This window comes from Vulpes vulpes, chromosome 11 (assembly GCF_048418805.1).
Source record: "Vulpes vulpes isolate BD-2025 chromosome 11, VulVul3, whole genome shotgun sequence".
Classification (NCBI taxonomy): Eukaryota; Metazoa; Chordata; class Mammalia; order Carnivora; family Canidae; genus Vulpes; species Vulpes vulpes.
The window spans coordinates 69,948,439-69,963,232 of NC_132790.1; the positions used below are offsets into that span (position 1 = coordinate 69,948,439).

A 14,794-nucleotide genomic window follows, 5' to 3' on the forward strand; every position below is an offset into this window, starting at 1 on the left:
AGAAAGAAGGAAACAGGGTAAAGCAGAGTTGAGAGACAGAGACCCTGTGGGCATCCTGGAAAACTGGCTCCTGCAGTTCTTCCTTAGAGTGTGAGGATGTCTCAGTATCCTTCCACTAATGCTCCTTTTTTTTTTTTTTAAATATGGAATGCTTCACGAATTTGCGTGTCATCCTTGTGCAGGGGCCATGCTAATCTTCTCTGTATCGTTCCAATTTTAGTATATGTGTTGCCGAAGCGAGCACTAAAGCTCCTTTTTGATTAGCTTTTGAAAATTGGGGTTCTGATTCTCATCAGTGAAAGAGACCTGAATAATCTGCCTTGCCTTTGACTTATTTATGTCCTGTTTGGGTTGTCTGAATGATTTACTAGCTTGATACTCTTCAAGCTGATACTACTACTCTTCTGTGAAATTTCACCCAACAAGCAGGCAGGTATAGTTTCCCCGGTGGCTCTATGACTGGCATTTAGTAGGTACTTAATAAATGCTTACTGAATGAAGTAATCTTAATGACAAATACTCGCTTTCCTAGAAACTTGTAGCAGTCTTGTTGGGCAACAAGAAGGAACTATTTGTCTCTTTGTAGTTCAAAATCTTGTGATACTATTTAAGTGACCACTGAAATATGAATCCTCCTTTCTACTCCCATTCCCGTTTGCAGAGCACTGACCACTGACAGATTCTAATGGCTTTTGTTGGTGATTTATCATCTAATCCCTGCCCCTCCCTTCCCTTCCAGGACTCAGTTATTAGAGTGTTGGCGTATAGTACTTTACATTTACATAAAGGGGACTACTACCATTCATCCTAAGAGAAGGGTCCTCATGTTACTGATTATACATGGGATCAGTAGAAGTGAAGTGGAAGAAGTAAAGATATCCCTGTGTCATCATTACTAAACTGACAGCTGGTGATTGAACTTAAAATTAATGTACTAACAGGACAAGATGAAACAAAAGCATTTACTCTGGGATCAAACTTTCCCCAATTACTGCAAAGAAAGGTGTGGCATGCGAAAGCTCTTTCTAGGTTTACTAAAGTTCTCTTAGCCTGAGTTGTCGAGATCATTTTAACTGCAGGAGTTGAATGGCTTTTTTTTTCTTTTCTTTTAATGGCTAAATCTAGTTAATTGTTACAGAATGGTAGATAGTATACAATATCCAATAATACATAAAATGAGTCAGTGGGTTTTTCTCATCATAATGAATTATAGTTTATAACATGTATTAAATGCTTCAGATTTTTTCTTGATTAATGATGTTGGTGTAAATAGATGTTTAAAAGCTCTACAAAGTTTGGAAAATGCTGAATAAACAAAGTAAAGAGGTCTACTCAGTCTTTAATATGCTAAACTACACTGAATTTCCATGAGGGTGATAGAGTATATTTGATTAGAGAACTCTTAAGAGTTGTGGAATAGCTCATAGGATTTGGATTCACTGTAACACACTTTGGGAAATTCTGGCAAAAACAAACACTTTAATGGTGATAAATTTTCAGGAAGACTACATGAAGAGAGGCTTTAGATTTAATTGAATTCCTATATGCGTTTGCTATTGCTACTGTAACAAATTACCACTGACATAGCAGTTTATGAAACAACACAAATTTACTATCTTACAGTTCTAGAAATCTGAAGTTCAAAATAGGTCAGCCAGCTTTTATTCCTTCTGGAAGACTAAAGGGAAGAATCTTTTTCTTTGTCTTTTCCAGCTCTTATGGGTGCTCAAATTCCTTGGCTGGTGACCCTGCATCACCCCGACCTTTGCTTCTATCCTCGCCCATCTCCTTCTCTTGACTCTCCTGCCTTTTCCCCTTATAAGGACCCCTTTATATTGAGCCCATCCAGATAATGCAGGACAGGCTTTCTACCTCAAAATCCTTACCTTAATCACATCTGTAAAGATCCTTTTGCCACTTAATGTAATAAATTCACAGCATCCAGGATGAGGATGTGGACATCTCTGGGCACCATTATTCAGCCTCCCACATCCACATTGTATTTCCCAGGACCCTGGAAAATACCCAATAAATATTTGCTGAGTATCATTGAGAGATTAGATTTGTTTTAGTAAAACTAACTCCCTGAATTAGTTCTGTAAAGAAGAAATAGACTTTTGATATCATCATTGCCGTAGGCTTTGCAAAATTTTCAAGAATATAGGAGTTTTTTTGAGAAAAGTCTTTCTAATGTGGATAGTGTTATGAAATGATAGATTAGCAGAGGAGAATACATTTCTGCAGAAACACACATCCTTCCCTCAATAATCACTCAGCATGCTGACCTCCCTCCAGACCTCTTCCGGTGTTGGGATTGTTTTATTGTGGCCAGACTTAGAGTGGGAGGGAAGTGGTGGTTGGCAGAGCTGAGCAGGAAGGGGCCAGGGTGGAAGGGGCAGAGAAAGAATTAGCGAGACTCAATGGAGAGGTGGCTTCTGGGATGATTCTGTTTAGAAGCTAAGGTGGTTTGTGATACACCCACTCCACCATTGCCTCTGAGATAGTGCAGTAAAATCAGAGGGACACAAAAGGCAGACTTCCGCATTTCCTTAGAAGGTCATGTCCAGTGGGTCCAGATTTTTGTTTTTCTTGTCAATCATTGTTTTGGTCTCATACTCTAAAAAATAAATTTTATTCTGATGTTTATTGTAGAAAATAAAAATCACCTACTCTAATATTCAGGGAAAACCACCTGTCACATTTTGGCATATTTTACTCCAATTTTTTTTTTCTCTGTATGTGTTGTTATGTTACAGGATCAGGACCATATTCTAGATGCAGTTTTATATTTTACCAATGTTCGCTTGACGAGTAGCATTTTCTCATGGCATTAAATATTCTTCAAAACATGATTAGTTAATGACTGTATAACATTGGACTTTGGGATGTACAACTATAGCTGAGTGTGCATGCTTTCTCCTAGAATAAGTGATGTAGCCTTGCATTTCATCTTTTGCCATCTTCTTACTTGCTTCTAGATAGTAGATGTAGAGGATGTGAACATGTTTATAGTTCTTCTTGGATGTGGTCAAAGGTATTAATTTACACTTACACTGGCAGTGTATAAGTATCTGTCTCTTCTCACACTTGATAGCATTAAGCATTCATCATTTAAAATTTTTTGAATGCTTATTGGACATTTATAACAATTTTTTCTTACTCATCTATAATCTTTGCCCATTTATCAATTGTAGTGTTAATATTCTGCTACACACTGTATTAAGGATACTTTATATATCATATCTCTGGAAATTATTTTCCTGGTTGGGTGTGTGCCTTTTAATTTTGCATATTGTATTGATATATGACTGTTTTCATGTTTAATTACTGCAGTCAAATCTATTATTGCTTTCTGACATATGTTTAAAAATTCTTTGCTTGGTCAAATATGTAATAAACAACAACCTAGATTTTTCATAATCCTCCATAACTTTATTTTTTATTTAATATATAATTCATCCATAATTTAGTTTGACATATTATATTATGAGGTAGTATAATTTTTATCTATTCAAATAGTTATTCCAACACCATTTATTGAATAATCATTTTTTCTTCATTGAGTCATAATTAAATCTAATTAAATTGGCATATACATTTCCTTTTTTTTTAATTATTTATTTGTTCATGAGAGATACAGAGAGAAAGCAGAGACACAGGCAGAGGGAGAAGCAGGATCCATGCAGGGAGCCCGATGTGGGACTTGATCCCAGGATTCCAGGATCATGCCCTGAGCCGAAGGCAGACACTCAACTGCTGAGTCACCCAGGCATCCCTGGCATATACATTTCCATATCTAGGCTGTTCTTTTAATTCTTTTACTGTTGATTATTGTAGTGGAATCACATTATATTTTATATAGCATATTTCCATTTTTTAAAAAGATCTTATTTATTTATGTATAAGAGACACAGAGAGAGGCAGAGACATAGGCAGAGAGAAGCAGACTCCATACAGGAAGCCCAATGTGGGACTCAATCCTGGGACTCCAGGATCATGCCCTGAGCCAAAGATAGACACTCAACTGCTGAGCCATCCAGGGATCCTGCACAGTTCCATTTTTTATATGGCAAACCTTAACCTCTTCATTATTCTGTGTTTTAAGTGCATCTTAGGAATTATCATCTGTGCATTCTTCAAGGTGTATGTTGGAATTAATTTTCTATTAAAAATATCCTCGTGTATTCTGCAAGGAATTATATACAAACTATTAATTATTTTGAAGGAGCTGCATCTTTGCAATTTTCAGCCATTTCACAATATGCCTCTGTTTTCAAGTCGTATTTGATGTGATAGAAAAATCATTTCCATACACACCCTACATATTTTTAAAGGTTATTCCTAGTCATTATATACCTCTTATTTAATTATATTTGGGATTTTATATATTGTTTTCTAATTGGTAATTACTTTATATGAAAGATAAATTTTTGTATTATGTTTTTTTATTTTTTTTATTTATTAATAATTATTTTTTTACCTGGTTCTTTTTAGTTTTCTTAGTAAACAATCATACTATACCAAATAATGATTCTATTACCTTTCTAAAGAGCATACTTCTTATTTCAGAATTATATCTTACAGCATGAGCTGGAATCTCTGTAGCAGTATTAAATATACTTACTGGTATTCCATTCTTATCTTGTTTCTGATTTTCTTTCTGATGGGTTTTACCAACCATGCTAAGTAATTTTATTGCATTCCTAATATGCTATAAGTATTTTTTAATCAAATGGGTTTTGAATTATTATAAAATGCCTTAAGATTTATCTTGGTAGGTGCATCTCGGTGGCTCAGCGGTTGAGCGTCTGCCTTTGCTCAGGGCATGATCCTGGAGTCCTGGGATCAAGTCCCACATTGGGATCCCTGCATAGAACCTGCTTCTCCCTCTGCCTATGTCTCTGCCTCTCTCTCTCTGTCTCTCTCATGAATAAATAAATAAATAAATAAATAAATAAATAAATACATTTTTTAAAAAGATATTTATTTTGGTAAATTATCATTTATGAGGAAAATATAACATGGAAGCCAGCATATAGGCTTTATGGCCAGGCAGACATGGGCTTATATAACACCCCTTTCTCTTAGAAGTGTATAACCTTGAATAAATTATTTGTCCTCTTCTAGTTTAAGCTTTTTTTTTTTAGTTTAAGCTTTTTATGCCATAATATAAGGATAATAATATAAATATCTTCTAAGAATTTGTGAGTATCCAGTGGGAATTGTTTGCAGTTCACCAGACTTGATATACAGTGTCATATTTTTCTTGCCTTTGATCTATTAAAATGGTGTGCTATAATCACAGATTTCCTAATACTTAATCATCTCTTTGTTCTTGGAGTGAAGCCTACTTGGTCACAATGAAATGTTTTCATAACTCACTGCTGCATTCAATATTTGCTTCAGATTATTGCATCCATTTGCATGAGTTGATGTTAAGTTGAATTTTTATTCTATCTTGTTCATATTATAAGGAAAATTTGTCCTTTTTTGGTATTTTTTAAATAATAAGCATGGAACTGAACACAGTGTTCTCTTATAATTTCTGAGATTTTTACATATGTGTTTCTTTCTTTTTCTCAGTTTGTTGTATAATTCTGAGATTTATTTGACTTATTTTAAAGAGCTACCTCTTGGATATATTTATCCTGCTCTCTTCATGCTTCTTCTGTAACGTAATATCATAGTGATTAGACCCTAGTTTTTATGTATTTCTGACTCTGCCACCTCCAAAGTAGTCATTGATAGAGTTCATGTAAGTCCCTCAAGGCCACCCTCAAGAGAGTAGTTGGTGTCTATTATATTGGTGTCATTCCAAACTTTTGAACTGTTGCAGACAACTCTGCCTGGGTTTGCATCCCAGCTTCACCACTGGCAATCCATGTTACCTCCAACAGTTACTCAAACTTTTTATTTATAGTTTCCTCATCAGAGTGTGAGGATATGAAGCTCCAAAAACAATGTCTGGCATGTAGGAAGTAGCTTCTAGCTATTGTCAATATTATATTTTAATAATAAACCTCGTGGCTGTTCTCAAGATTACAGTGTATAGATATAATTGTAAGTGGAAAATTCTAGGACAAATTTAGCATAAGCATTCTTATTTGTGTTGTTTGCAGGGGTGTCCAGCCTTTAGAGGAACCAGATACTCTAAATAAAAGATATCCCAGGTATTTGAAGAAAAAAAAAAAAGTCCATGAGGTTACAGTTAATCTGTTCAAAATCCTCATTGGTAGAAAAACAGAAGTTCCTCACATGCTTCTCCCATCTGTGTGGATTCCTGCATATCTGCTGCTAACTATATTCCAAAAGTCAGAGATAAAGGTGTTTTCTTGAGGGAGCCAGCAATTTACAGGAACAACTCAAGTATTATTAGTCACAGGGAGAGGGGTGATATTAGTAGATCGGCTGTATGTTTGGAGAGGGTTTTTTAATGATGCAAAATATGTATATTCTTTTTGTCTGGTATGTGAAGGGCATATCTAATCATAACGGCAGCAGAACAAGGTGTAGTTTTGCTTCCTCACAGTTGTCACGTAGGCAGGTGAGGTGATAAATTATAAACAGCTGATTCCAGGGTATGTGTGGATTGTACTGTGCTTTGTATTTACTGCCTTTGTTCATTTGATGATCTTCTGTAGGAGTGCTTTGCTTCCTAGAGTACTTTCTCAACCCCTGCTACTTGCAGCATTTTCCTATACATCCCCAAAGGGAGAGGCCTGCCTTGATGTGGCTCCACTGCTTGTAGGATCAAGTCCAAGCTTCGTAGCAGGCACAGAGAGCCCCTTCCTGTCTGTATCCTACCACCATTCTTCACAGTACCTCACCCTGTTAACCAGGGAGGCAAGCAGAAGTCCCAGGTGACCCCCAACATGCCCATCTCCTGCGACTGCTTTACATAAGACTCTGCATTCTCCTGCTGGCCTTGCAGAAGCAAAGTGCCTTATTGTGGAGAGGACCAAATGGTAGAGGATGGCAGGGCGTCTTTAGGGGCTGAGAGCAGTTGCCAGCTGGCAGGTAGCCAGCAGGAAAATGTGGCCCTCCACCCTTCAGGGCGAGGAACTGAATTCTGCCGACAGCCAGCGAGCTCAGAAGGGACCCCCAGGCCTCTGATGACTTTGTTGTCCCAGCAACCCCTTGATTTCAGTCTGGTGAGATTCTGAGCAAAGGGCCAAGCTAACCAGAGCCATGGGACTGACCCATGGTAACCGTTAGATGATAGATATTGTTACCTTAATTGTTGCCTTATTGAGTCTGTGGGAATATGTTGTGCAGCAAGAGCAAAATAATGCAGTCAGTCAACTATTGTCTTTACACCCATCCCCTATTTCCCTTAATGCCACTGCCTTTCGTGTGTCGCCCACAAGGGCTCAGCCACCAGCCCTTCAGCCTCCCAAGAATTGTCATCCTCTCCTTGTGGAAGAAAATGATTTTTTAATTCTGTAATCATACTCTCAATACAGCCCTTGTCTCTGGATTATTTTTATCCATAACAGCTTCCTATTCTGTTTTTATATTCTGTTATGTGAATGTAACTGCAAAGATGTTATGAATTGGTTCTTTTGCATTCCAAACTCACTATATCCGAATACATATCTGAAAGAGCGAATTCATGGTCACAGTTAGACTGGGTCTTGGAACAAGCATGAACTGAGCTGTGTGAGGACTATAATGGCTCCTGGGAGGGTGGTCAGTAATGGCAGGCTATGAGGACTCATCCTTGGCCCTCTCAAGGTATAGTTTTTTTGTAAATAACTTCGGTGAGGATATGGATCATGTATTTCATCAAAATTGTGGTTGACATGAAGCCTGGAAGCATGGTACATATTTTGAATGACAGAATTAGGATCCAAAAGGTTCATTTCAGGTTGGAATGATTGGCCAACTCTAACAAGATGGAAAACTTTAAGTGAAGAGGTATAAAAGCCAATAGTACAGGGATAAAAAATCAATCTAGAAACTAAGGATGGGGTAAAACAGACAGCATATGCAAAAATATTTAGATTAGTTGTTTACAAGCTAATGTAAATCAGTGGTATATCAAGGCTTGAAGCAGAGCTTACTTGAATCATAACATTAATTTTAGATTCTATTAATTGAACTGCTGTGTCTAGAACAAGAAGAATAGTCCTCTGTTTCACGTGAGTCATACCACTCATTGAGGGTGGGGTTGTTCTGGGTACCTCTTTTAATGGGGTCAGAGACAAACTGGAATTTCTCCATTGGGCAGGGACCAGATGGGTGAGCAGATTTGAGTATAGGAGTACAATATTGTGGAATAATCTGAGTTGTGGATATTTTGTCTGTGAAAGGAAAGATATCTAAGGATTCGTCTTCCTTTCTATGACTTCGGTGAATGAACATTACAGGGAAATACATTTTTTTATTTTATTAAGCAAATAATTACTGACATGTACTTAATAACAAAATAGACTTAGTAGCCTTTCAGATTTATTGAGCCCACCATCCCTGAACTGTAACAAAGATTAGCAGATTTGCAAAGAGGTCTTTTGCATGCATTATCACAACGAGACAATGATGGACCAAAAGACACTAATGCATACAGAGGCAAGAAAGTTTCATTAAAGTTAAAGAGTATAGAAACTTATGTATATGGTTTCCAGGCAGAAGATTGGCTCCCCTAGATTGCCCAAAGCTCTCCCAAGTGTGGGTATCCACCCCTAAATTAGTCCACCCGTGTGCAATGCAGATTCTAGGTGTGAGAAACTGCCTGAAGCAGAGGCTGGTAATGCTCCACCCAAATCCCCTTCACTGGGTGGGTGCACCTATTCTCCAGCTGCTGTGGGTGTTGGCTGCCAGCTTCTCACATCTGCATCCTCCCCTTTAAAATTGCCCTTGATTGATGCCATCTGTCTTATCCAAAGATAACTGGGAGGTTATAGCTCCCATCCCTGGGGGAAGCCCTTGGCCAATCACTGGCCATTCAGATATATGGAGGCTCAGTCCCCTTGTGTCTGTGCAGGACAATGTCTGAGGAGTAATTTACACTCCAGAGCTCTTGGTGGGATCAAGCTAGACTTCTGACACCACATCACTGTCGCCTTCCCCTCTGCCCTCTCATGCCTCCCTGACTCCCTAATAACATTCCCCTTGAGAGCCCTGACTTGCACAGGAATTTTCATCTCAGGCTTTGCTTCTAAAGCTCCTTATCTGAAACACCATCTCTGCCTTTCTGTGAGCATTTATAACCTCTTGCCCCTCTGCTTATAGGATCTTCTGCCTTTTCATCTACCTTCTACCCCAGTGCTTGTAACTGGGCCAAGTTATCACATCCTCTATGTTTATATTATGGGACTGGGTAAAGAGGAGTTCATTTCGCCAGAAGCATCTGCAGCAGGTATGTCTGAGGACCTCTCCAGCAACAGTGGAAGAGTTGTCCTCTGAGAGCTCAGCCCACTTCTATACTTCTCCTAATACCGCTCCATCCCTCCAAGTATACAGTGGGTGCACACACATGCACCTGAGCGCACACACACACGTACACAACCTCCTGTGCTCCTTCTCTAATGACAGCAGTGCTACCTGACTCTTTCGTGGAGATGATAAGATCTGAGGCTCTGCATACCTAGCTACCTAGCAACAGTTTTCCAGCAGTTGTCAGATTAGACAGATGTGGAGACCAGTTGGTATCTATCCTTTTCTCGTTTTAACTGCCTCATGTTTCTGCTCCTGTGTTCTCTCTAGGCATCCTACTTGTAATGAGCACCTGGCTGATCACCAGACGTGTAAGATGGCTTGCGGGAGAGGAAGAGCTTGGTGTGGGGAAAAGGAAGCCTGGTTTAGGGTATAGATGGAAGTACTGAATTCCTAACTGGAATAAGGCTGGACAGCTACGAGACCTTTAAGTTATTTAACCTTTCTTAATCTCATTTCTCCATGTATGAAATGAGCCTGCCCTACCTGACAGGCTCATGAAGACCATGTGAGACAGAGCAACCTATGAAAGTATAAAGCCCTTGACGATCATGCGATATTATTCAGATACCATTTTAAAATGCAGTACTGCTCATTAAGAGCTTATCTAGCTTAGTTCCTGCATTTATATGATTGATGCAGGGAGTAAATAATCTCTGTAGGATCAATCCTTTGCAATGAGATTCAGAGTATCTGTTTTCCAGTGGGTTTTACTTCATTAGCCAGATCTGAGAGCTGGAAATGTTACCATATATATCTGTTTTTAAGCAGTGATAGTGCTAGCAGGTCTACGTTGTTTTTACTATCTTACAGTGCCCAAAGCAGCTTGGAGAAGCTGGATGGAGATAGTTACATGTAGGTGATCTTCCAGGCCACCCAACCTGCAGATGACAGATGCACCAAGCATAGCACTGCAACATCAGAATCACTGCTCACAGGCAGTGCCAGAATGCTGAGGTGTACTGTGCTTTCCTGACAAACTGAATTGTTATTATTTTTGACAGCTTGGGCTCAGAGTGAACTTTCAGAAATGAATATAAATGTAGGGGCACCTGGGTGGTTCAGTCAGTTAAGGGTCTGACTTGATTTCAGCTCAGGTCATGATCTCAGGGTCATGGAATTGAGCTCCGTGTCTGGCTCCATGCTCAGCCTGGAGTCTGCTGGAGGTTCTCTCTCTCCCTCTGCCTCTACCACTCACCTGCACCCCCCACCCCCACTTACTCGCTCTCTTAAATGGATAAATAAATCTTCAAAAAAGAAATTATACACACACATATGTGTGTGTGTGTAAAGAAATTATACACATATATGTGTATCTGTGTGTGTGTAAAGAAACCTGACTTTTGAGTTCTCACTCTTTCTTAGTCAAGGCATGGATCACAGCTTGCCCTGTTGGCTGCTGTGTGTTTAAACAGTGCTGTCCTGTCCTAAAGCCCAGAGATAGAACGGAGAGTGCTGCTTCTACAGTCCCTACACCCCTCACAGTGTCAGGCTGTCCTTTCTGTGACTCAGTCTCCTGCCATTATCCTTTCTTCTATTCTTGTTTGTTCTTAGAAAAGCAGTAGCTCTTTTTGATCTCCTCTGCATATTCCTTGCTGTGGGGAAAGCACAGTCTCCTGTCTTTACTCCCAAATATATGCCAACATTGTTATTCCGATATTATTTCTTACTCTTCTTTTCCCTCAGACAGTGATCCTATTGTTTTCTGACTCACCCTGAGGTCTGTCTAATCCCTTTTACAATATATGTGTCATTTTTTATTCTCTTCTAGTCCTTTCTTTCTCCCACCACTACTTTTTAAGGGCATATTTAATGATTCTTATGTGTATACTCATTTATGTAGTTCTTTGATTTCTCTAGTCACTTAAGCTGCAATTAATTTCTACTTCTGTGAGAGAGAATTAATTATACTGAGGCCTAATCACCTATTCTTCCTAAACAGTTTGGAGGGGCTGAGGAGGAGGCCAGCAAAGCATCCCTATGTATGCACATTGCTGCGTGCTTTGCTTCCATTCCTGGGCCCACGTTACTCATTGTTCCCTATCTTGCTTTTTTTTAATACTTTGGGGACTTATTTGTTTTAAGTTTCTGTGTGGTTGTGGGTAGGGCTGGGCTCTGCATTCTGGCCTCAGAATATGGGAAGGCCTCATTCCCCATGGCTCTTTGTTGCAAACACACCAAGCTCATACCATGTGCTCCACATGGGCATGCTCACATGTCTTGGGGTTTTGGTGTGCCTCTGTGCTACCTATTTCTGTCCTTCGTCTCCTGGACCTCATTCCTGCACTTGGCATGGCTGTCTAATGCCCTGCTCATTTCTCTACATTTGCTTCCTCTGACCTTTCTATTTATCTCCTCCTCTGTCCCTCTGCCCACACATATCTTGTCTCCTTTGCCTTACTTTGCCTAAGTGTCTTCAAAGATTTTCTAGCATTCTGATTATCTCTTCACTTTCCACCTACCCAGTGTTTTTGGTTTACTGTTTCTAGTTCCAAACTTTGTTCTCTCTCTCTTCCCTTTTGCTTCCAATGGCTCCAAGCACCTAACCAGCCAAGCTGGAAACCTTTAGGTCACTTCTAACCCCTCTCTCCACCATCTAGTCAATCTTCAGTGAAAGATTGCTCCCATCCATCCCCATCCCACAGCCCCTATCCCAGGTCTAGACTATTCCAATATCTTGGCTACCTCTACCCATTTTATTTATTTTTTTATTTTCCAAAAGCCAAATTGGAGCATGTCACTTCCTTGCCAATGAGTATCTCTCTGGTTGCTGAACTCTGTACAATAGAATTCAGATGCACAGCATGGCGTACACAGCCCTTCAGGAGCAGACCGTGGCCTCCTCCCTGCTATGTGCCAGACCTTATCTGTTCCTCCCCACTATGTGCCAGACACACTAACTTCTCACTATGTTTAGAGGATGCTTTCTTGCCTTTTCCACATACCATCTTTTCTCCCCCAAAATGTCCTCATTCTTCTCATGCTGGCAAAGATTTGTTCTTCTTTCAAAACTACCTTGTAAGGTCTTTTGGATTTTGTCATGTTAAAATTCCTTTGTGTGACAGCTGAGTGTTGCCTGTGTCTCTATCATGACATCTGACCCCATACTGAGTTTTTTTTAAGGAACTCTTTGCATTTACAGAATAATTTATAGATGGCAATACTTTTTCACAGACTTTCTGTGGTGAGTTGGAAAAAGCAAAGATATGAAAGGGAGGTTGTGTTCAACAGCACTTTGGTGTCTGTTCTATTTTGGTCGTGTTTGATCCCCAGGTACTGTTATCTACACCTTTAGCAACAAGGAAAGTGTGTCAAACGTCCTGCACTTAGGAGGATAAGAGCTTGGGCAGAACACTTGGTAAGGATGGCCAGCCAACCTGTTCTTGAAAGTGATAGTCTTGAATTAATGACAGAAGGACCCAGGGGAAACCTATAAAAACTCTTAGAGCTAGGATTTTTTTGCTAAGAACATTCTTTGTAAAACATTTTTTAAGCATAAATTTTTAAGCATAAATTTAAACTAAGAATGGCTTGACCTCCTTTCGTCTTCCTTTTTGTTCTAATCACAGAATTAGGCTTGTCTGGTTAATCAGTGCCCAAAGCAAAGATAACCTAGGGGCAGTTGGCACAAGATAATTCAGACACTAGCTACAGGTTAAACCAGAAAAGAGGGAGAGGGTGGACTCAGAAAGCCAGTACTGGCTACCTTAGTAAGCGTACAGTCATTGAATTTTAGAGCTTGAAGGATCTAACCTCTGATTATAGCTAAGGAACGAGGCCTGGGGAAGTCAGGTACCTGTCAGGACTGTAGGCATTAATGGCTGTGAACTGTCTCCTATCCAGGACCTTTCCCCCACCTCATTAATATATCTGAAAGTATGAAAGTGGGTTGTGAGGGAAAATAATGGAGGGCACACTGATACAGTTGTTCATGAAAGTGAGTTTTCATTTTGGGTCAGTTAGGTGGATGACAACTTTAATGGAAGCCAAGAACTTTTTATTTGGTTTATCTCATTTGTGATCCTCACAAAAGTTCTGTGAGATGATGTATTTGTTTCCTGTTGCTTTTGTAACAAATCACCACAAGCTTTGTGTCTCAAAACAATACAAATGTGTGATCTTACAGTTCTGCCTGTCAGAATTCAGGAATTAGTTCCACAAGACTAAAGACAAGGTGCCTGCATACCTTCCTTCCAGAGGCTCTAAGGGAAGAATCCATTTCCTTGCTTTTTCCAGCTTGTAAGGGCTGCCTGTTTCCTTGGCTTGTGGTCCCTGCTTCCATCTTCAAAGCATGTCAGGTAGTCTCTTTGTCCCTCAGCACATAACCCTCTCCTCTGCCTCTGGTTTTTCATCCGTCCTGCAAGGTCCTATGTGATTGTAGTAGGCCCACCAAATAATCCAGCATAATCTTTTTATTATGAAATGCTTCATCACATTTGCAAAGTTCTTGATGTCATGTAAGGTAATATATTCACCAGTTCCAATGAGTGGGATATGCACATATTTGGGGGGGCCTTACTCAGCCTACCACAGAGAGATTACGTTCAATGACTGGGGAAACTGAGGCTCAAAGAGGTGAAGACTCTTCCATAGAGTTAGGTAGTTTCTGAGGAGGAGTCATTCATTCTTACCACTATCTCTGGAACTGAGTTTGAAGAAATAAAAAATAAATGAAAAACTGATCTCAAGTAAAATAATGACATAGTATTATTATATTTTTAAGACCAAAAAAATATTAAACCTGTGGTCTGAATCATAAAATATAACCTATTATAAGAAAAATAAAGATTCTATAAACATTTTTTTGGAGGGTAGCAATCTTTAACAGCACTAGGTAATTCTTGGACTATAATAGGCCACCATCCAGAGTTAGTCATCCTGCTAGCTGCTGTGAGCTGATATTTTAATTTTCAGAGCTTAAATCAGCTTCAATACATTTCTATCCATTGGTAGTGGGTGGCCACTCTATATGCAGGATAAAGCTAAAATTTTTAAAACTTGACAGCATTTCTTTTTAATTTTTGCAGCCAGCTATCATATTTCTCCTAATCTCTCTCTTCTCTCAGTTTAGTATTTCAAATTCAGATTTAGTTAGCCATTCACATGAAGCGGATTTTTGACATCCAGTGTCTACATTGACTTCCTCTAGAAATTCTCTAGTATTTACTTCTCATAAAATACAGTTCCAAGGATTGATCATGATATTGCAGCTGTAGTTCAGCAGTCTTGAACACAGTTAAATATTCCCCTTCCTAAATTGCAAAGTGTACCCTCTGTAATCTTACATTATTGAGAGAATTAATGGGAAGTTGGACGGACCAGCCCATTTCCAGAAAGAAACTAATTTCAAGCTGTAGCA

The 14,794-nt window shown here is 39.3% G+C and overlaps 1 protein-coding gene and 1 non-coding gene across 51 annotated transcripts in view; one reads left to right on the forward strand and one right to left on the reverse strand.

Annotated features, from left to right (window-relative positions):
- The window catches only part of THRB (thyroid hormone receptor beta), a 372,815-nt gene that overhangs the window by 44,870 nt on the left and 313,151 nt on the right, over positions 1 to 14,794 (forward strand). The gene's annotated exons all lie outside the window — the stretch shown is intronic.
- Positions 138 to 244, reverse strand: LOC112925648 (U6 spliceosomal RNA). The gene has a single exon (XR_003236177.1). It is a non-coding gene; the product is annotated as a U6 spliceosomal RNA (small nuclear RNA).